Source organism: Nycticebus coucang, chromosome 13, assembly GCF_027406575.1.
Source record: "Nycticebus coucang isolate mNycCou1 chromosome 13, mNycCou1.pri, whole genome shotgun sequence".
Taxonomy (NCBI): domain Eukaryota; kingdom Metazoa; phylum Chordata; class Mammalia; order Primates; family Lorisidae; genus Nycticebus; species Nycticebus coucang.
In genome coordinates, this window is record NC_069792.1 from 18,489,412 (window position 1) to 18,510,881 (window position 21,470).

General features: G+C 40.7%; 1 protein-coding gene across 3 annotated transcripts in view; it reads left to right on the top strand.

The window, feature by feature from the left end:
* Positions 1–21,470, top strand: part of PREX2 (phosphatidylinositol-3,4,5-trisphosphate dependent Rac exchange factor 2) — a 299,369-nt gene that overhangs the window by 33,624 nt on the left and 244,275 nt on the right. Inside the window, exon 1 of one of the 3 annotated variants that reach the window (XM_053558920.1) lies at positions 6,934–7,159. The exons of the other annotated variants lie outside the window; for them this stretch is intronic. The gene's annotated coding sequence lies outside the window, so the exon portion shown is untranslated. Of the gene's footprint in view, positions 1–6,933; positions 7,160–21,470 lie in introns of those variants that run through there. 3 annotated transcript variants of the gene reach the window in all.

The window sequence follows — 21,470 nt, forward strand, 5'->3', positions numbered from 1 at the left end:
AATGATGAAAGGTGTGGGTCCAGTTTCAATCTTCTACAGGTTGCCAGCCAGTTCACCCAGCACCATTTGTTAAATAGGGAATCTTTTCCCTAATGCAAAAGATCAAAGATCAAATAACGGTAAGTAGCTGGATTCATCTCTTGGTTCTCTATTCTGTTCCAGACATCTACTTCTCTGTTTTTGTACCAATACCATGCTGTTTTGACCACTATTGATTTATAGTACAGTCTCAGATCTGGTAGCGTGATTCCTCCTGCTGTGTTTTTATTGCTGAGTAATGTTTTGGCTATTCGCAGTTTTTTCTGATTCCATATAAAAAGAAGTATTATTTTTTCAAGATCTTTAAAATATGACAATGGAGCTTTAATAAGAATTGCATTAAAATTATATATTGCTTTGGGTAGTATAAACATTTTAATAATGTTAATTCTTCCCAGCCATGAGCATGGTATGTTTTTCCATTTGTTAACATCTTCAGCTATTTCTTTTCTTAAAGTTTCATAGTTCTCTTTGTAGAGATCTTTCAAGTCCTTTGTTAGATATACTCCCAAATATTTCATCTTCTTTGACATTACTGTGAAAGGAATAGAGTCCTTGATGTTTTTTCAGCTTGGTTATTGTTGGTATATATAAAGGCTACAAATTTATGGGTGTTGATTTTGTAGCCTGAGACATTGCTATATTCCTTGATCACTTCTAAAAGTTTTGTAGTAGAATCCCTAGTGTTTTCCAGATATACGATCATATCATCTGTGAAGAGTGAAAGTTTGATCTCTTCTGACCCTATGTGGATACCCTTGATCGCCTTTTCTTCCCTAATTGCAATGGCTAAAACTTCCATTACGATGTTAAAGAGCAATGGAGACAATGGGCAAGCTTGCCTGGTTCCTGATCTAAGTGGAAATGATTTCAATTTAGCTCCATTCAATACGATATTGGCTGTGGGTTTGCTGTAAATGGCCTCTATGAGTTTAAGAAATGTCCCTTCTATACCAATTTTCTTAAGTGTTCTGATCATGAAGGGATGCTGGATATCATCAAATGCTTTTTCTGCATCAATTGAAAAAATCAGATGGTCCTTATTTTTTAGTCTGTTTATGTGCTGAATTACATTTATAGATTTACATATATTGCACCAGCCTTGAGAGCCTGGGATAAATCCCACTTGGTCGTGGTGTATAATTTTTTTGATGTGTTGTTGGATTCTGTTTGTTAGGATCTTATTGAGTATTTTAGCATCAACATTCATTAGTGATATTGGTTTATAATTTTCTTTTCTTGTTGGGTCTTTCCTTGGTTTGGGGATCAAGGTGATATTTGCTTTGTAGAATGTGTTGGGTAATATTCCTTCTGTTTCTATATTTTGGAGGAGGTTTAGTAATATAGGTACTAGTTCTTCCTTAAAGGTTTGGTAGAATTCTGACGTAAAGCCATCTGGTCCTGGGCTTTTCTTTTTAGGGAGATTTTATATAGTTGATGCTATTTCAGAACTTAATATAGGGCTGTTCAACATTTCCACTTCATTCTGGCTAAGTCTTGGTAGGTAGTGTACTTCAAGGTATTGGTCGATTTCTTTCAGATTTTCTTATTTCTGAGAGTAGAGTTTCTTGTAGTATTTGTTAAGGATTTTTTGAATTTCTGAGGGGTCTGTTGTTATTTCATCATTACCATTTCTGATTGATGAAATTAGAGATTTTACTCTTTTTTTTTCCTGGTTAGGTTGGCCAAAGGTTTATCTATTTTATTGATCTTTTCAAAAAACCAACTTTTGGATTTATTGATCTGTTGTATAATTCTTTCATTTTCAATATCATTTAGCTCTGCTGTGATTTTGGTTATTTCTTTTCTTCTGCTGGGTTTGGGATTGGAGTATTCTTCCTAACTTCCTCTCTTTCTGTTTTCATGAGGAAGGCTTGCAGTGCTATAAATTTCCCTCTTAGGACTGCCTTTGCAGTATCCCTGAGGTTCTGGTAATTCATGTCTTGATTGTTGTTTTGTTCCAAAAATTTGGTGATTTCCTTCTTAATCTCATCTATAACCCATCTATCCTTCAGTATAAGGTGGTTTAGCTTCCATGTTTTCATATGGGTATGCAGGTTTCTGTTGATATTGAGTTCAACTTTTATTCCATGATGGTCTGAGCAGATGCAAGGAATAATTTCTATTTTTAAAAATTTTCTGAGGTTAGATTTGTGGCCTAGGATGTGGTCGATTTTGGAGTATGTTCCATGGGCTGAAGAGAAGAATGTGTATTCAGTTTTGTTGGGATGGAATGTTCTGTAGATGTCTCTTAAGTCCAGATGTTGAATGCTTAAGTTTAAATTTGAAATTTCTTTGCTAGCTTCTTTTTGGAGGATCTATCCAGCACTGCTAAAGGGGTGTTAAAATCTCCAACTACTATGGAACTGGAGGAAATCAAGTTCCCTATGTCTGTTAGAGTTTCTCTTATAAATTGAGGTGCGTTCTGGTTGGGTGCATAAATACTAATAATTGAAATCTCATCATATTGAGTATTACCTTTAACAAATATGAAGTGTCCATCCTTATTCTCCCTTATTTCGGTTGGTTTAAAGCCTATTGCGTCTGCGAATAGGATTGCAATGCCTGCTTTTTTTCTGCTTTCCATTTGCCTGGAATATAGATGACCATCCCTTCACCTTAAGTCTAAATTTCTCTTTTAATGTAAGATGCAATTCTCGTATGCAGCAGATATCTGGCTAGAGTTTTTGTATCCAGTCAGCCAACCTGTGCCTCTTTAGAGGACAATTTAAACCATTCACATTAATTGAGAATATTGATAAGCCTTTCGAGAGTCCGGTGGATATTTTTAATCCTTTTGCGACTGTGGAAGTTGGAATTTGATCAAAATTTTCTGGGTGGGTTTACTTTTTTGGTGGAGGATTACGCTGGTCTTTATGGAGGATAGGTCTGAGAATATCCTGGAAAGCTGGTTTAGTTATGGAGAATTTCTTTAACATGTGAATGTCATTAAAGTATTTAATTTCTCCATCATAAATGAAACTCAGTTTAGCTGGGCACAGGATCCTGGATTGAAGGTTATTTTGTTTTAGGAGATTAAAAGTCGATGACCATCCTCTTCTAGCTTGAAAGGTTTCAGCAGAGAGATCTGCAGTTTTTCTAATATTCTTGCCCTTGTAGGTGATGGTTTTCTTTTGACTGGCTGCTTTCAGAATTTTCTCCTTCATATTAACTTTAGTGAAATTGATTATGATGTGTCTGGGGGATGTCTTATTTGGGTTGAGTCATGCTGGAGTTCTGAAACTGTCTGCTATCTGAATTTCAGAATCTCTTGGCATGTCTGGAAAGTTCTCCTCCATAATCTCATGGAGAAGAGACTCTTGCCTTTGAAGCCACTTCATCACTTTCCGGGATCCCTATGAGATGAATATTGGTTTTCTTCGAATTATCCCATTGCTCTCTGAGAGAGTGATCTGTTTTTGCCCTCCATTTCTCTTCCTCTGTGAGAGTTTGGTTGCGTTCGAAAGCTTTTGTCTTCAATGTCAGAAATCCTTTCTTCTGCTTGCTCCATTCTGTTACTGAGGGATTCTACTGTGTTTCTCAGATCTTTGAGGGCTGCAACTTCTTGTCTTGATGTGTCAAAATCTTTGGTCATTTGATCTTTGAATTAGTTGAATTCTTGAGATATCTTTTGGGTTACTGCTTGTAATTCTAATTCGATCTTATTTGCTATCCAGGTTCTGAATTCGATTTCTGACATCTCAGCTATTTGTTTGTGCATGGGATCTTGCACAAGATGTATGTGCCCCATTGATCCTTGGGGGAGTTGATCTACTCTGATTATTCATATTGCCAGAGTTTTTCTGTTGATTTTGCCTCATTATTGTTTTTCACCGTTGCCTCTGGTGATCCTCAGAGTTCAGGAGGTGTCTCTCCGTGATTAGACCCCAGCGGGATCACTTTATTGTTGCTGGATCTTTGTAGGGAGTGACCCTGTATAGTTCCTCTGCGGATGCCCCAGGGAATTCTGGTTGTGGAAGCAGCTCCAGAGTGTGACATACCCGGATCCAGCAACAGGGTGGGAGGTGGTGTGCACGGTTCTGGGAGTGCCTGACACCCAGTGACTTTGGCACAGAGAGTCAAAGGCTCCAGCAGTCTCTGGCTAGGAGAAGGGCTCTGTGCAGAGGCAGGGAGTGCTCCAGAGGGCAAGCAGCTACCAGAGTCCCTGGCCAGACAAGCTGGTCAGTGTGGAGGCAGCGAGGATACAGGAGGGAGGACGCAGGGTTGCGCAGCTCCCACAGCTCTTGGTCAGGGCATGCAGAGGCTCAGTGGGCGTGGGTCACGGCCCAGGTCTTATGGAGGTCTGGGTGGGGCCAAGCCCAGGAGTTTGAGGTTGCTATGACGCCACGGCACTCTACCCAGAGCAACAGCCCTAGGCTCCAGTGTGCCAAAACCGGTCTCACTCTGCCCCTGAGGGTTAAGGCTGTGAGGCAGCTCAGTCCCCACCTTTAGGCTGCTCAGTCACTAGGTTACTAGCTCCCACCCGATCCTTGCTCTGTGACTCTGAGGGAGGAGCTTGCCGGGGCAGTTTTCTCACAATGGCTCCCTGTGGCCCACAGCCGAACACTATTAGCTCCGTCCTGCTCAGTGGCTCAGTCTGGGGCCCTAGACAATACCCAGAGTTCTCTGCACTCCTGCTGAAGCTCTTCCCAAGGCAGTTCAACTGAGTGCCAAGTCCAAAAACACCGAAACAGTTCACAGGTAAGGCCTTTCCGGTTTGCAGTCTCACTGCTGCTTGTCCTTACGGCTGCCGGCGGGATTAGGTCGATCGAACACACGTAACCACTTGCCAGTTTTCCACTGTTTTTGTCCTCCTCTTGGGGTCCAGAAGTCCCTTGCTGACTCCCTGTATTCTCAAAGGGATGATTACAGGCAGATCCAACCAGCCAGAGATGCCTGGAGTCTTATCTCCCCAAGCTCACCGTGCCCATTTGCAGGGAAGCTGTTCCTGGTAGAATGTTCTTACTTGCCTCTAACATAGATTATTTCTGGCCTTACCTTGTATTTATTTGTATAATTGCCTTGTCCTCCCCAGTAGACCTAAAGCTCAGTTCTGGAATGGCCCTTAGTGTCCTCTTTGTGGTATGTCTTGGAATATCACTCAGTTTTGCTATGGAAATACTCAAATCTTTGTTTGAGTTGAGCCACATTATTAAGATTTAATTTTCAATACCTTTTCCTGATTCCTTTATACAATATCGAAAGACATCTGCAGAAAATTTACATTATAGAGTTCGTGATAGTGGTGTTTTGGTAAACAGATATGCAAATTCCTAAAATTTCAAGTTTGTGTACTTCCTCAAAAACAAACAGTATTTTTTAATAAAAACAGATCCTGAATCTTCATTTAGTATCTGGCTACTGATGATTGTGAATCAGTGGTGAAAAGAACAAACTTTGTTTCATAAAAACAGATTAAATGCTCCCTCCGATGCAGCTCCAGGGATGCAAGGATGATTCTCCCCTGCATGGCCCAGCCGTGCTGGCTCAGTGATGTCTGAATGTACAAGTGCTTTGTAATGTCTGTCATTGCTCCATCCTCCCCGTCACTCAGTTTGTACTCAAAGAGTCTCACCCCAGTTACTCTATTGGCCTCCTACTTGAGGTTCCTGCCTCCTTTCCTGTCTCAGTAAGTCCCCTGCTCTGCTGTGATTGCAAAGTTTCTATACAGATGAGCACCTTCACTCAACTACAACAGCCATGGCTTCAACTCCAAGCAGTTAAGTCGCATGTGAGGGCTGTCCCCTATCCCTCCTCTTACCAGAGTTCCAGCAGCATCCTCTTGCCCTCTGCTTTCCACCAGAGTCTGTGAAGGTTTTACTCCAGAACTACACGTTTAGTTTTTACATTTGTTGACTCACTCTTTGATTATTCACCAGCGTATGGACTGAGCTCTGGATCCACATGGCCTGGACGAAAGCTGTATGATAATGGAAGAGGGTCTTCATTTCTGTCTTCTTCAATGTTCACATCTGTAAGATGGGAACACAGTTAGGCCCTGTATCACAGGCTTGTTGGGAAGGTTGAGGTAATACCTGCAAACAGCTTAGGACAGGGCCTGGTACACAAGGTGTGCATCAGTTTAAGGCCGTGCTTGGTACTGCCCTGGGAATTTGTGTTCTTACCTCTTTGTTTTTTTTTTTTTTTTGCAGTTTTGGCCGGGGCCGGGCTTGAACCTAGCACCCCCGGTATATGGGGCAAGCGCCCTACTGCTTGAGCCACTGGTGCCGCCCATCCTTACCTCTTGTTTCTGCTTTCTCCCTGTGTTGAGCGCTCTTCCCTCCTGCCACCTGGAAGAATTTCTGTCCAAAATAGCTTCTGGATAGACCAATTAGCTTCTTAGTTAGGCCTTCGGATATCACTCTTTCCACCCTCAGAAAGAACTGATCACTCAATTTTCTGTTCTACTTCTGAACCTGGAAAATAAATATATGTGTAGCACACTTTAAAGCAAACATTTCTGTACATATCCGTGTCCCCTGCTGGATCATAAACTCATGAGAACAAAGGCTATGATTTATTCATCATTGATCTCTTAGAAGTTAGCTCAGTGCCTGGCACATAGTATTCAATAAATACTCGTTGAAGTGTGTTTTTTGAATTGAACAGTAAAGCACTTTATGACTTAAAGGTGATGGTGGTGGTTGTACTGAATTTTAAGTTTTAGGGTTGAAATCCAGAGCATGTTATCACATTCTGCCATGCCGATACGCATATAGATGATATGTGCCTATTAATACGTGTATGTAGTTTCATTAGTGTATGCCTGATTAAATAAAATAATTTCTGTGAGTTGTTCATCTATTTAACTACTTCTGATCATTTGTAAGAAATGAATTTGCCTGACTTCCTATGTTGAAATGCAAGCCAGGAGTTGTGGTGATTTAGTGCCAAAGGTCTGTTGCTGTTAGTCTGGAAGACTGCGTGTCCGCTGGTTCAAGCTGTGCTTTAATAAACAGGAGCTCAAACACTTTGTGATGGAAAGTACAGCTGAGGACTCTCAATGCATAAGCTGAGCATGCTGAATGCCTTTCTGGGTCATGTTCATTTCATATAAAAACAGCCAATTCCCAGCCTTCCCAGAAGAGGAAATGCTGAAGGTCCCTGGCTGCCATGTGGGGTGAGGAGGAAACCCTGGAAGGGGTGGGGGGACCCCTCGCTGCCCCCTGTCCTTCCCTGGCAAGCGGGGAGCAGCAGGCACCCACCTCAGTCGTGTAGGTCCCTGCTCGGGCTTTGGGCTGTGCTTAAAGGCACAAGTTTTCATTTTTAGGTTTTTTTGTGTTCTTCTCTTTTATAGTGACCACATTGTTGTAGTGACCAGAGCAACATGGTGTGGAAGCAGAGAAAACACCAAGTTCCTGCCAGCTGCCGGGCAGAGAAAACGTTTTTGGGTGTTTGGAGTATGCTTCCCATGTTGATTTCCTAATCCTGACTTGTTTTCAAAACCAAACAATAGCATCGTGAACACTCATCAGCATTTGGTAGGCTTCGCTGCCAGCCTAACTAACAGATTTCAGTTTCGAGGGATGAGAATAAAGAGGAAGCTTTTGGTAAAGAATTGCTGTTGTTAATTTTTTGGTGTGGTGCTACAAATATTAATTCCCCAGGCCATGTTTGTCTTAACTTTAACACATTGAGTTTTTAGATTGTACTTCACATGCTAATGTGGTAGTGGTGGATGTTACTCAAGTTTTCTTTTCAATAATCTGATGAATTATTGAAGAGGTAATTTGCTTTGGATCTAAGTGTCAATAACAGAGCTGTTTATCTATGTGATGTTTTACTTGTGCAATGATGAAGCTTAATTTTTCTTACTGACAGGGATAGGAAAACAACTACTTGTTCCAGAACACCAGAGCTCACATTGTTAAGAGTCAGAGAGCCTCCAGGACTAGTGAGTACAGGAGGCTGGAAGGGAACAAGGAAAGGGAATGCCCTCTCTGCGAGGCCAAGCACATTTGCCGGGAAGGGTTTGAGAGTGCTGTCTGGGTGGGCCGTTGGGCTTGACAGGTCCTGGGGGCCCATATTTACCTGTGGGCTGTGGGGCTGCTCTCTTCATGCAGGCAATCAGGGGTACCCACCAGAGCCTTCCCCAGCGATGTCTTTTTAATTCTATTGTCAGGACTGAAATTGCTAGCAGGAAACACAGCTTTGAGGAAACTTCATGAATAGGAAGCCACATGTAGTGGTGGAAAGCTCTCAGGCCAGCTGTCACTTGGGAGATGGAAGTTCAAGGTTAATTTCACTTGGTTGGCAAAAATGTTTTGAGAGAAAAGTTCGTTTTCGTAATGTTTCTTTTGGCTGGAGACAGGAGAAATGGGGGAAAAATTAATATGTTTTTCTGCTACCTCTTTTGGGCTAATCAGGTTATACAGATGAAAATGATTTCGTGTGTAAGGCACAGGATGAGGAACATAGAATTTTTTTCTTTTCTTTTAATCCTCCCCTTAGTCCAGAGGGTGGGCAGTCTTATGTTTTTCTTTCTTGTAGGTGGAGAACTGAGGTGCAGAGAGATGAGGAGCTGGGATTTGAACTAAAGTGGTCTTATGATAGAGTACACTCGGTCTTGGTGGTACACTCTACTGCTGGGCCTGCAGGGAGAGTGTAGGCCTTGTAGCTGGGTGAGCCTGTTTGTAACACTTTCACGGAGATTAGGTTGACTGGGTTTCAGTGGTAGATTGACATTTGTATCACTTTCCTCATGCCGGTAAAGGTCTAAATGGAGGGGTTCTGTCCCTGGCACCCAGCATGGTACCTACCCTTCAGGACCCCGGGGACAGAGTAACCGGGAAGGCAGAGGGTGCTCTCTGGGATGCTTTTCAGCTCTTGTCAGGATGATGGGCCACATACTGGGGATTCTTCCTCCTTAGGAATTCAGGAGGTAGGAAAAGAGCGTGTGTGTGTGTGTGTACAGCACATGCACACGCAGGCTTTGCAGGCTACACAGGGTAGAAAGGCAGGTTAGTAAAGATGCTTTTCCAGCTTCCGGGAACCCTCTCCTCCCCTTCCATTTTTGGCCCCTCCGCAAATGAGCATGTCGTCCTGGGACCTGCACACTTCTGCCTTCTCATCAAGCAATGTGGATCGCCTCTCTTCCTCCTCCTTCAACTTCCAAAATATGACCGAGCCTGTAGCTCCCCAACATCCGCCTCTCCTAAATTCTAGAAGCTCCTCCCTCCCCGGGGTGTGGATCCGGATCCAGGTTTACGCAGTGAGATTGAGCCATGCTATAGTTGCTGCTCTGCCCATGAGGAAGCCGAACCTCATGCAGATGACTGAGTGCAACTGGGATTTGGAGCCAATTTCTTGACCAAAAGTCCCTCCTGCTCCCTGACTCTGTTGAGCTCTGTCATGTGCCTGCAGAATGCATTCATTGCTTTTCTAAGTCCTTGCAGCCTTCATCAACGTGCCCTTGTTCACAGAGAGGCAAGTCACCCATCGAGGGCCTGCACCAGTGGTCCCCCAGCTGAGCTTGTGTTGGCTCTTTTCATTCTGCTGCACCTCACTGTCCCCTGACTGCCGGGAACACACACAGGAGACCTTTTCTGTTGTCTCTGTTTCCCGGGGGCTGCTGCCCGCTGCTCTTCTTTCGCCTCCCAGGCTCCCATCCCAGCTGTGGAGTCTTGGGCCTGAGAAAAGGGTGACCTCTGTCTGAATGTTGAAAATGTGGAACCCTCCAGAGGTTGGCAGGTCACGTGGGCATGATGGGTAGGTGGTGGCGAGTGTGGCACACTGGAGAGGCAGTGTGGCCCCAGTGATCCCAGAGCACCTGCTGCTTTTCTTTTTTTTTTGGTGAGACAAAAATCTTACTCTGTTGCTCCAGGCTAGAGACATCAGCCTAGCTCACAGCAGCCTAGCTCACAGCAGCCTCAAACTCCTGGGCTCAAGTGCTAGGATTGCAGGTGTAAACCACTGGGCATAGCCTCGTCTGCTTTTCCAGAATAAGTTGGACTTCTGGATTTTCATCCATGTTTTTCACATTTTAAAAACACAGGTCAACCAAGTGAGATGGTTTACATCTGTAATCCCAGCACTTTGGGAGGCCAAGGTGGGAGGGTAACTTGAGGCCAAGAGTTTGAGACCAGCCTGGGCAATGTGGCCAGATCCTGCCTCTACAAAAAAATGTAAAAAAAAAAAAAAAATTAGCTGGGGGAGGTGGTGACTCCTGTAGGCCCAGTTACTCCAGAGGTTGAGGTCGGAGAACCCCTTGAACACAGTAATTCCAGCTGCAGCAAGCTATGATTTTGCCACTGCTCTCTAGCCTGACACTGTCTCCAAAACAAAACAAACACACTGGGTAAGCAAACCCAACACGTGTGTATGGACTGGATTCCTGGGCCACTGTTTTGTGACCTCTGCCTGGGGACCTAACACCCTGCTGCCACTTTTCCCTTTGTGTCTGCCTGCTCTGAAGACATCTGAATGTGTGACTCCTGGTTTTCAGGAAGGAGACCAACATTAATAAACAAGATATGGATGTGAAAAAAAAATCAGAAAGATAGAACATTTGATAGAAAAGAGTCATTTTGAGATAAGTAGTACAAGTCTAAATTTACACTGAAGTACAAGTGGCATTCTAATGTGGTGACTAGGAAGAATACTAGATTTTCTTAAAATAGTTCTTTTTACAAAATTAAACTGTTCTTCATTTATATTTTGTTTAAGGTTTTAAATGTGTTTTTAATACCTTTAAATCTCAAATTATCTGAGAATGAAAAATGTTCAGATCTGAGCTGGGTGCCACGGCTCACACCTGTAATCCCAGCACTCTGGAAGTACAGGGTGGGAGGATCCCTTGAGCTCAGGAGTTTGAGACCAGCCTGAGCAAGCATGAGACCCCCCATCTCTACAAAGTACAGAAAAATTAGCTGGGCATGATAGTACCTGTCTGTAGTCTCAGCTACTGAGCATGCTGAGGCAGGAGGATGGCTTGAACCCAGAAATTTGAGGTTGCTGTCAGCTAGGCTGACCGCATGACACTCTAGCTCAGGAAACAGAGTGAGACTCTGTCTTAAAAAAAAACAAAATTCAGATCTGGTTAAATTAAATATTAGATTACTAAAGAAGAATAACAATTTCTTTCAAAATAAAATTGCTTGAATGACTAGTGTTTTTGTATATATTGCTGTCATTTGACCTCTGCAGTTTGACCGCCCAAGTGACTATAACAAAGTGGTCACCATACAGAGGAGGTCAACATAAGAAACTAGGCCTACTGTACTGATAGGTACATGTGGTGCGTGTCTGCTGTATGAAAATTAGGTCAATTTAAGGAGGTGGTCAATGTAGGGAGGTGGTCAACTACGGAAGTTCTACTGTATTGGAACTGTTCAGCCAAATTAGCACAGAGACTAGAGATATATGAGTGTCTTTTTAATACTGTTGCTCTGTCCTTTATGCAAAACTATTGATGATTTTGCCATTTTTAAGTAGAAAGCTTATGACTTTAACATAACAATTTAAAGTCATCAGTATTAAGTAAATGTGGTTTTATCTGTCATTCTTTAATCACTCAATGTGGTATTGCTAAAGTTAGTGACTTATCCCTTGGGCTGTGGAACTGAACCTGAGTGCGCGTTTGTAATAATCTGTGTAGGGAGGGACATACTGTAAGAAACGTCACATTCTGTAAATAATTGTCTTCATCTTTTCTTAAATGTGCCGTGATCTATCCGAAATGCAGGCATATTTACAGACTGAGTATTTTTCGTTAGATGGACCAATAATTTCTTTTTAAAAATAGTTTATATATACTGGTCTTTAAGTTTTTATTTATTTATTTATTTCAGATTAAAATGAGGGTATACACAATTAGGTTCCATTGTAAGGTAAAGTCTGAGCGGTAGTTTTGTCTTCCACCCAGAAGTCTGCTGTACACTTACGGATCCTTCCAGGTGGGAACTCTCTCAATCCCCTCCTTCCATTCCCATTTCTCGAATTTGAGTTCTTCTTTCATGTGAACAGTTCACTGTTCTACTTGTTTCAACTTACTATTGAATACATGGGATGCTTGTTTTCCATTCTTGTGTGGACCAATAATTTATGAGTATTAAAGCTTCCTAAGCTGCTCACCTGTGAAAATGTGAACCTCTGCAATGAATCTTGAGAGTCCTAGTGTTGCTGCGTGGGGCTGGGGCTGTCTATGCCATAGAGCGGTGGTTGTCAAACACACATTGCATTGAATTTTTCTCTAAAGTGGACGTGTGTTAGGTTATCTACTGGCTTCATAGTAGTGTTGAGTACATTAGATATTTGCTTTTCTATTCTTGTGATACTTTACTAAGAAGAATGTGCTTCAAGGTCATCCAGGTTAATACAAAAGAAGGACATATGATTGAAAAAAAAAATCTAAAAAAAAAAACGCGAATTTTTAACGTGAACCTTTCTGTTTATCTCAACTTTTAAATCATAGAAGCCTTTTAACTTTTATTACAAATTATACTGTCTTCACTGTTTTTCTTCCTTGCTGTGGAAAGCCCTGGTCGAGATAGAGGTACTGCAAAGATAGCACAAGTCTGCATTAAGAGCTGAGAAGGAAGCATGGAAGATTCTCTCTATAGACTGAGCCTATATTGACCCACATACGTTTTTGTCTTACTTTCTCTGGAATTGGTGGAGCCTGATCTTCTGTGACACAAAAGCTCAGCGGTAGGTGCTGGAATGCCACATTGCTCTGAAGGTTTTATCAAGGACAGCTACACACTTTTCCTTGCTATGTCTATGGTTTAGCCAGGATTCGTGTATTACAATGTCATAGACACAGTTGTTAAGATACAACCCCCTAGTCAACTTTACATGTTGGTTTTGTTCTATTTTCATGGATAAATTTCTAATTTGTGTGTGTTAATAAGTCCCGGCTGAGATGAGTGATTAATATTTCTTTAGTATTTATTCATTCAACATTTAGGCAGAGAAGCATTTAAAAACTTACAAAGAATAATCTTAGTATTCTGGGAGACCAAGGCAGGTGGATTGATTGAATTTAGGAATTCGAGACCAGCCTGAGCCAACAGTAAGATGTCATCTCTACTAAAAATGAAAAACTGAAGCAAGAGGTTTGAGGTTGCTGTGAGATATGATGCCATAGCACTCTACCAAGGGTGAAAAAGTGAGACTCTGTATCAAAACAAACAAACAACAACAAAAAAAACCTCAAAGATGCAGCATTTATTTTATAATTCCATATGATATTGCTTAAAAGTTGATCAGATTTTGAGTTTTTAAAAAAACATTTGAGACTAAGAGGTATTAATTATAAGCAATTTTAAGACATAGATTTCTCTTACAATGTTCTAATACAGCACATAATGGTTTAGGCATTCTTAAAACAGTGTAAAAAAATAGTGTAGTAGGTTTTAAGAAACATTGTTAATGGCAATATAACTATAGGCTTTGAATGTTGGTGCTTTGATTTAGAAGCAGTCAACAGCTTATTTTCTATAGCCTTTATAGCAACGATTCAGATTCTTTTGGTTTGAGTTATTCATCTGAACATAATATGAGCTGTCTTCTTGTTAGAGGAAGAAAACTCCTTTCAGAGGGTATACAGGTCATAACTGGTACCCAGCAAAAACAGGGCAATGCAATTAGTAAATCCTAAGGACAAACTTCAGTTGGAAACATTTCAATTGAAAATTCTAAAGTTACTTAAAAATTGCAGTGTTTATTTTAAAAAATTAGATACGTAAAGATTATAAACTGTTTATTTCAGAATTTGAACCACTTGAAACTATCTTTGGCATATGTTTGCAAGCAGATTTCAAAATATTCTGACTTTTTAAATGATGAAGAAATAATTATTTAAAATGGTTCTTGATTTATAAGTATCTGTAGGTCAATATTCTATCTTCTAATTCTATGAATTTTTTTTTTTAAGTATAGCTGGCTTCTCAAGTTAAAGCCTTGCTTTGGCGATCTTTTCTCATAGTCTATTTCATCAAACTGTGTCCCTTTTCCAGATAACAGCATCCATTTGGAATCATTTGATGATGAAAGCTGAAATGTCCAGGCTTGGCGCAGTGGCTCACACCTGTTATCCTAGCACTCTGGGAGGCTGAGGTGGACGGATCACCTGAGCTTATGGGTTGGAGACCAGCCTGAGCCAGACCGAGACCTCCTCTCTAAAAATAGCCAGGCATTGTGGCAGGTGCCTGTAGTCCCAGCTATTTGGGAGGCTGAGGCAAGAGATTCATGTAAGCGCAAGAGTTTGAGGTTGCTCTGACCTGTGACACCACAGCCCTATACTGAGGGCGACAGAGTGAGAGTCTGTCTCAAAAAAAAAAAAAAAGAAAAGAAAAAGATGAAATGTTCAAGTTGTAGTTATAATTGTAGTTTCTTACAACTCCTTTTTAAAATTTTAGAATATTACTTCAGACCATTAGCTATGTTTTATTTTATCTAGTACTAATCACCATGGTCATTCCCAAATGTAAGAGAAAATTCCCAAATAAGTATTTCACCCAAAAGTTCTATTGGGATGCTAATCAAGTGAAAAAAATATATAAAACCCTTCCAAAGGGTTGGAAGAAAACTCATGGTCAGCTGGTGGGATGGCGAGATCACTGCTATTGCCTAAGAGGAGAAAGCTCATACAGTCCAGCCCAGGAATTACCTCATTTACGTTTGACAGATGTTTAAAGTTGGCGTACACAGTATAACGAAAATTCAATAGCTGGAATTGCTCTCATATTGTTGAATATGTTATTCTAAGTTTGAGGGTAGAGGAAAGAGGAGATCATTTCATTGATTGCAATGAAAAGAATTTCATTCTTTTTACATCAGCTAGTTGGTTTTTTTTTGAGACAGAGTCTCACTGCGTCACCCTCAGTAGATTACTGTGGCGTCACAGGTCATAGCAACCTCAAACTCTTAGGCTTAAGTGATTCTCTTGCCTCAGCCTCCTGAATAGCTGGGACTACAGGTGCTCACCACAACACCCGGCTATCTTTTTTGTTGTAGTTGTCATTGTTGGTTAGCTGGCCTGGGCTGGGTTTGAACCCACCAGCCTCGGTGCATGTGGCCACTGGTGTAACCACTGTGCAACAGGCGCCGAGCCAGCTGGTTGGTTTTCTTAAACCTTGAACAAAATATCTTTCCATGCCAGAGATGAAGCAGAGAGAGGAAAGGAGGGAGGGGGGTGGGGCCTTGGTGTGTGCCACACCTTCTGGGGGCAAGACATGATTGCAAGAGGGACTTTACCTAACAAACGCAATCAGTGTAACCTGGCTTATTGTACCCTCAATGAATCCCCAACAATAAAAACAAAAAAAAAGACTAATGATGTGTTATTCTCATATAATAGTATATTAAACAATTGTTGCAAACAATTTGAATTCATAAAGGAACATTGGAGAAGAGAAATTGTTACATCATGTGAATTTAACATGCTTTTGTTATATTAAAAATCGAGTGCTATGCTAGATTCCATGGGAGAATCAGAGAAACAGATTTTGTCCTAATTGTCAACAATTTTAAAAATAACAAGTTTTTCTGACAAAATTTGCAGAAAAAATGCTCAGCCATGAACTCCATACAATGAATTAACACATATTTATTGAACATGTGTATATACCAGTGTAAAATCCAGGGGAATATTAAAACCAGGAAATAAACATACCTGGAAAACAGGCAGGGGTTAGATCCTCGTTTAATATGGTCTTAATGTAATGTAGTATGTTTGTAATACTATCCTTAAACTAAATTTTAAGCATTTTAAGAGAAAGACTATTTTCTTTGATCCTCCTTCTTTCCTTTTTCTCATCTTTTCTTCTTTCTAAAGTCTTCTCCCTTCTCCTTTTCTAAGACTAATTACTGTGTTAACTGCCCCTCATATGTAATGGTAAATAAAAACTGTTTTATGGGGCGGCGCCTGTGGCTCAGTGAGTAGGGCACCAGCCCCATATGCCGAGGGTGGCGGGTTCAAACCCAGCCCCGGCCAAACTGCAACAAAAAAATAGCCGGGCCTTGTGGCGGGCGCCTGTAGTCCCAGCTGCTCGGGAGGCTGAGGCAAGAGAATCGCGTAAGCCCAAGAGTTAGAGGTTGCTGTGAGCCGTGTGACGCCACGGCGCTCTACCCGAGGGCAGTACAGTGAGACTCTGTCTCTACAAAAAAAAACCCCCAAAAAACTGTTTTATGACTAATAAAAATATGCATTTTAGATATTTATAAAGCCACAGAAAAGAATTTACATGGATTTTCATGATTAAATTCTGTGTAATACATAATATTTTCTTATAAGCCCTTTTCATATTGTTTTAATTTTTTATTTTTTCTAATATGGATAACAAACAGACAATGGCATAAATTCCTGATAGGAAGATAATTGATTGGCATTTTTAACTCTTGCAAGTCTCATTTGTATTCCTAAATCAAGCCAGATATATGTACTTGAGTATGTAAAGCTGTAATTTGAAAATAGTTATCTTTACACAGCAGATATACAGAATTAGTTTATACTTTTACTGTGCTTCATGATTCAAGCGCCCACACCATGTTGCACCTGTTTATTTTGAGAAAGCTTTATTTACATTGAAAACTTTAATGTTGTCGACACAAGTGAAAAATTATTCAGTTGTTTCATTTGATGGGTAAACATTGACCTCATCATTTGTAACTAAGATCACATCCTAATGCATGGTATTTGTGGAAAACATTGGTATGCTCCCTGGAGTTCATAACTCCTAATGAAAACACAATTTGTTTATCCATTCATTACTTCCAAGGCATTTAGGTTGTCTCCAGGTTTTGTTAATTATGTGAATTAAGCTCCTGTGAATGTTCCAGCATAAGTCTTTGGATTGACATGTTTCCATTTTTCTTGGAAAATGTTCCATTTTTCTTGGGGAAAGTCCTGGGAGTAAGGTTGCTGGGTCATGTGGCAAATGCATATTTATAACAAACGTTTTCAGAGTGGCTGTGCTTACTATTTCATATTTTCACCAGCAGTGCTCCAGAGTTCTGGTTGTCCCACGTCCTTGCCACCACATGGTACTGTCATAATAAACTGTAAATTTGGCTCGGTGCCCATAGCTCCGTGAGTAGGGCGCTGGCCACATACACCAAAGCTGGAGGGTTCGAGCCTGGCCTGGGCCTGCTAAACAACAGCGACAACTGCAACCAAAAAATAGCTGGGCATTGTGGCAGGCGCCTGTAGTCCCAGCTACTGGGGAGGCTGAGGCAGGAGAATCGCTTGAGACCAAGAGTTTGAGGTTGCTGTGAGCAACGCCATAGTACTCTAGCCAGGGTGTCATAGTGAGACTGTCTCAAAAACAATAAATAAATTTATAATTTTAGTTTATGGTATTTAGTTAGTGGTGTCTTATTCTAATATTAATTTGCATCTTCCTGATGAAGAAGGATCTGAAGTACCCTCTCAATATTACCAAGTAATATTTCTTTACCTTCTTCATGTTCAAACTTTCATCCTTTTGAAAAAATTGAGTAGTTTTTCTTTATTTTATTGCTGATTTATAGGTTGTCTTTGTATAATCTACATAAGGGTCCTTTGTCAGATATATGCATTGTAGATACTGTTTTCTAGTCTGTGCTTTGCTGGTCAATTTCCTTAATTAAAGGTATTGTTGATGGGGCAAAAGTTTTCAATTTGGATAAGATCTATTTTACATTGTTTCTTCTTTATTTATTTATGTATTTATTTATTTTGAGACAGAGTCTCACTTTGTCACCCGCAGTGGAGTGTGGGGTGGCATCACAGCTCACAGCAACCTCAAACTCTTGGGCTTAAGCGAGTCTCTTGCCTCAGCTTCCCAAGTAGCTGGGACTGCCAGGCGCCTGCCACGGCTATTTTTAGAGACCAGATCTCCTTCTGGCTCAGGCTGGTCTCCAACTCCAGCTCAGGCAATCCACCCACTCTGGCCTCCCAGAGTGGTAGGATTACAGGCGTGAGCCACCAGGCCCGGCCAGCCTGCCTTTTCTTTTATATTTAGTATACATCTTGTGTTAAAAAGTATGTATTTGCCTATGCCAAGATCATAATTTATTTGTACTTTTTTTCATTCTAGAAGTTCTTTATTTCTAGTATATACATTTAGGTATGTGATAAGCTATAATTTTTATGTAAGGAGTAAAGCAAGAGTTGAGGTTTGTTTTATTTTTTCCATATATATGCACAATTATGGCAACAGATATTAAAATGACATTTCTTCCTGCATTGAATTCAATGGGTATCTTGGTAAAAATCAATTATCCTTTTTATTTGAGTCATTTCTCCCTATTTTGTTCCTTAGATCTTAGCAGTACTTGCTTATTTGTGAAGAATATGTTCCAAGACCCCCAGTGGATTCCTGAAACTGCAGATAGTGTCACATCCTATAAATACCATGTTTTTTTTCTTCCCTATATGTAAGTTACTATGAACAAATTTAATTTATAAATTAGGCATAGTAAGAGAGTGCACCAGAATGTTTATTGCAGCTCAATTCACAATTACCAAGTCGTGGAAGCAACTCAAGTGCCCATCAACCCATGAATGGATTAACAAACTGTGGTATCTGTATACCATAGAATACTGTTCAGCTACAAGAAAAACTGGAGACTCATCTTTAATGTTTACCTGGATGGAGCTAAAACACATTCTTCTTAGAAAAGTATCTCAAGAATGGAAAAAAATATCCAATGTACTCAATACAAATATGAAACCAACATACAAAAAACTACATGCCCATATGAAAGATATAACACAAATATGGTCTAGCAATGGGGGGGGGGAGGAGGGAGAGGGAGGGCTATTGGTGGGATCTCACCTAAGGTGCACAATGTGAGGGTGCTCAGCAGGCCCCCAGGTGAAGGACTCAACTACAACTTGAACTTTACCTTTTAATGGAAACAAGGTAGCATTTGTACCTTTACATTAATTTGAAATTAAAAGAAAGAATTCCTACATTTGGTAGCTTAATAAACATTTCTGAACTAAAAAAATCTTGATCACTAATAGTAAAACATAACAATTATAACAGTATACTTTAAAAGTTATATGAATGTGGTCTGTATCTCAAAATACCTTAGTATGTTTGGATGATGGTTGACTGTGAGTAAGAGAAACTCCGGAAAGCAAAACAGCAGATAAGGGGGCTTGCCATTTGCCCCTTGTATGCAGATGATACCTTGTTTTGATCACTGTTGCTTTATAACAAGTCTTGAAATCAAGTTATAAGTTTTATAACTTTCCATTCCTTTCAAGATTGTTTTGGACATTCCAAATCGTTTGCATTTTCATTTCACGTTTAGAAAGAAGTTGTCAGTTTCTTCCAAAGAAACATACCAATATTTTAATTGTGTTTGATTGGGTTTGTGGGGTTGAGATCACTGGGGATATCTTAAACCTACTGAGCTTTCTAACCCAGGAGCATGGCATAGCCCTCTCTGTTTACTTGGACTTTCTCTGCATCTCTTGGTGGTGTTTTATAATTTTCAATGTAAAGATCTTTACTTTATTCTCAATTGTCTGATCTTTTGATGTTATTATAAATGATAATATTATTACTTTAAGGTTTTTATTGATGTTAGTTTCAAAACTTTTACCTTTCATTCGTTTATTCACCACTGACTTAAGATGTTTGAAAGTGGGAGCAGGACTAACTCTTCTGCTGGGATTGGGGTCAGAACGCTGCTGAGGGGCAGGAAACCTCTTTATAGTTTAAGGCTAGCTGTGAAACTGAGAGAGGTCTCACTCTGCTTTGCACCCGTCGGGTCAGCGTTTGTGTTGTTGGGAGTTTTTGTGCGTCTCCGTCCCACACGTGGCCTTCTGCACCTCAGCAGCACTCTTCCAATACTGGCACTCTGAACCCCGGAGGTCCCAGGAGGAGTCTTCCCAGCTCTTCTGCCCTGGCCCTCGGAGTTCCCTGGGTCTCTGCCTTGCCCTGTGTGGCCCATGGGGGATCTTTCTTCCCTCTCTAGCCTTGTATTTAACCTTGGGCACAGGCACATTTCAGCACTTGGTGAGGGCTTGCTGCCTGGTGCATGTGAACTTGGCCTGCTGGCTGGAACTCCTTGGGATTTAATTCAGAAACAGTGCAACTGAAAGTTCAGTGGATTTCTCTGTATTCTCTTCCATGGCAAATTTTTAACTCCTGCTGCTGCTGCTCCAGGCATGAGGATAGCAGTCGGTCCTTTGCCATTCATGAAGGGCTTGCCACTGTGTGGAATTCTTCAATTTATGTTTGTTTGCATTAGTAGCTCTCTGCAATGGGATGCTTTTTTAGCTTAGGTAACTTGCTCAGCTAGTAAGAGTGGGAGCAATGGTCTCTCGCAACTTTCTACATTCCAGCTAAAATACAGAAGTTCTGTAGAAAAGCTTTTAAACAGATTCACTTCAGATGCCAGGAGAAGAGCCTGATTTTCTTGAATGGTTGTCCCAGTAGCTCTTTGGCCTAATAGGAACATTCAATGTACTATATGTATGGACTTTCTGGTAATATGTGAACTTACCAGTAATGTGTTTGTCATTTGTGAATTTAGAAATTCAGGGGATATTCTTAGATGCATTTTTACATCATCCAGATTCATGTTATTTACTTTTTAATTGATTTCTTTTTCCAGACAGCATTTGCTAAAAAATGTGTGGGTGTGGTGAAGTGTGTGTGCTTCTTTCTAAAGTTGAGAGATTTGGGAAATGTCATCAATTCATTAAAAACCATAATGCCAATTTCATGGTGGGAAGCGTAGTTTGTCGAACCAGTAGCTTGAGAAGAGCCTGTAGTTTGATGATTGATGAAATCTAGTTACATGGCTTTTTGAATTATGAACCTGGGAGCTGTGATAGTAGGGAGAGTGCCCTGTTTTAAGGAACTCACGTTTCAACATTGTGCTGGGAACAGATGGCTCCCTGAAGGATGGATGCTTACTACCACAGTGATAGTTAATTTTTATCACTGTCCTCATTGTTCAGTTTCAAAGGAGAGTTTTATGCTACTTTTGGTTGATTTATACATTGTTCTTAAAAGTTTTCTGCAGACTGTTTCAGGCCTTTGGATTTGTCCTAACTATATCCTAAACTTTTATAACCACTTATATTCCTCTGTGTAAGAGTTCCTGAGTATCCTAATTTCCAATTAAAGCATTGAGACTCTTAAAATATCCATGTTCCTCAGATGGCCAAGGATTGTTGGAGGAGGGGCAGGCCTGTGAGTAGCGTGGTGACAGGGAGACTGTCGGTGGCCTGGATATCAGCTGGAACTTGTTAACTGAAAGTAGGTGCTCAACTGTGTGGGAATCTTTAATGTAGGGCCTCTTAACTTACTTGCTGTAATTAGGATGAGAGGAAAGGATTTCTGGAGAATTTTCTTCTATGAGCAATATTCTGTTGCAGCAATATAAGGTTACTTAAATTCTGTGATTTTTTTTAATTAAGAAAAAAAGTCAGTCTAATCAAAGTCAAGTTAGCTGGAAGAGACTTAATTAATCTGCTAAAGATA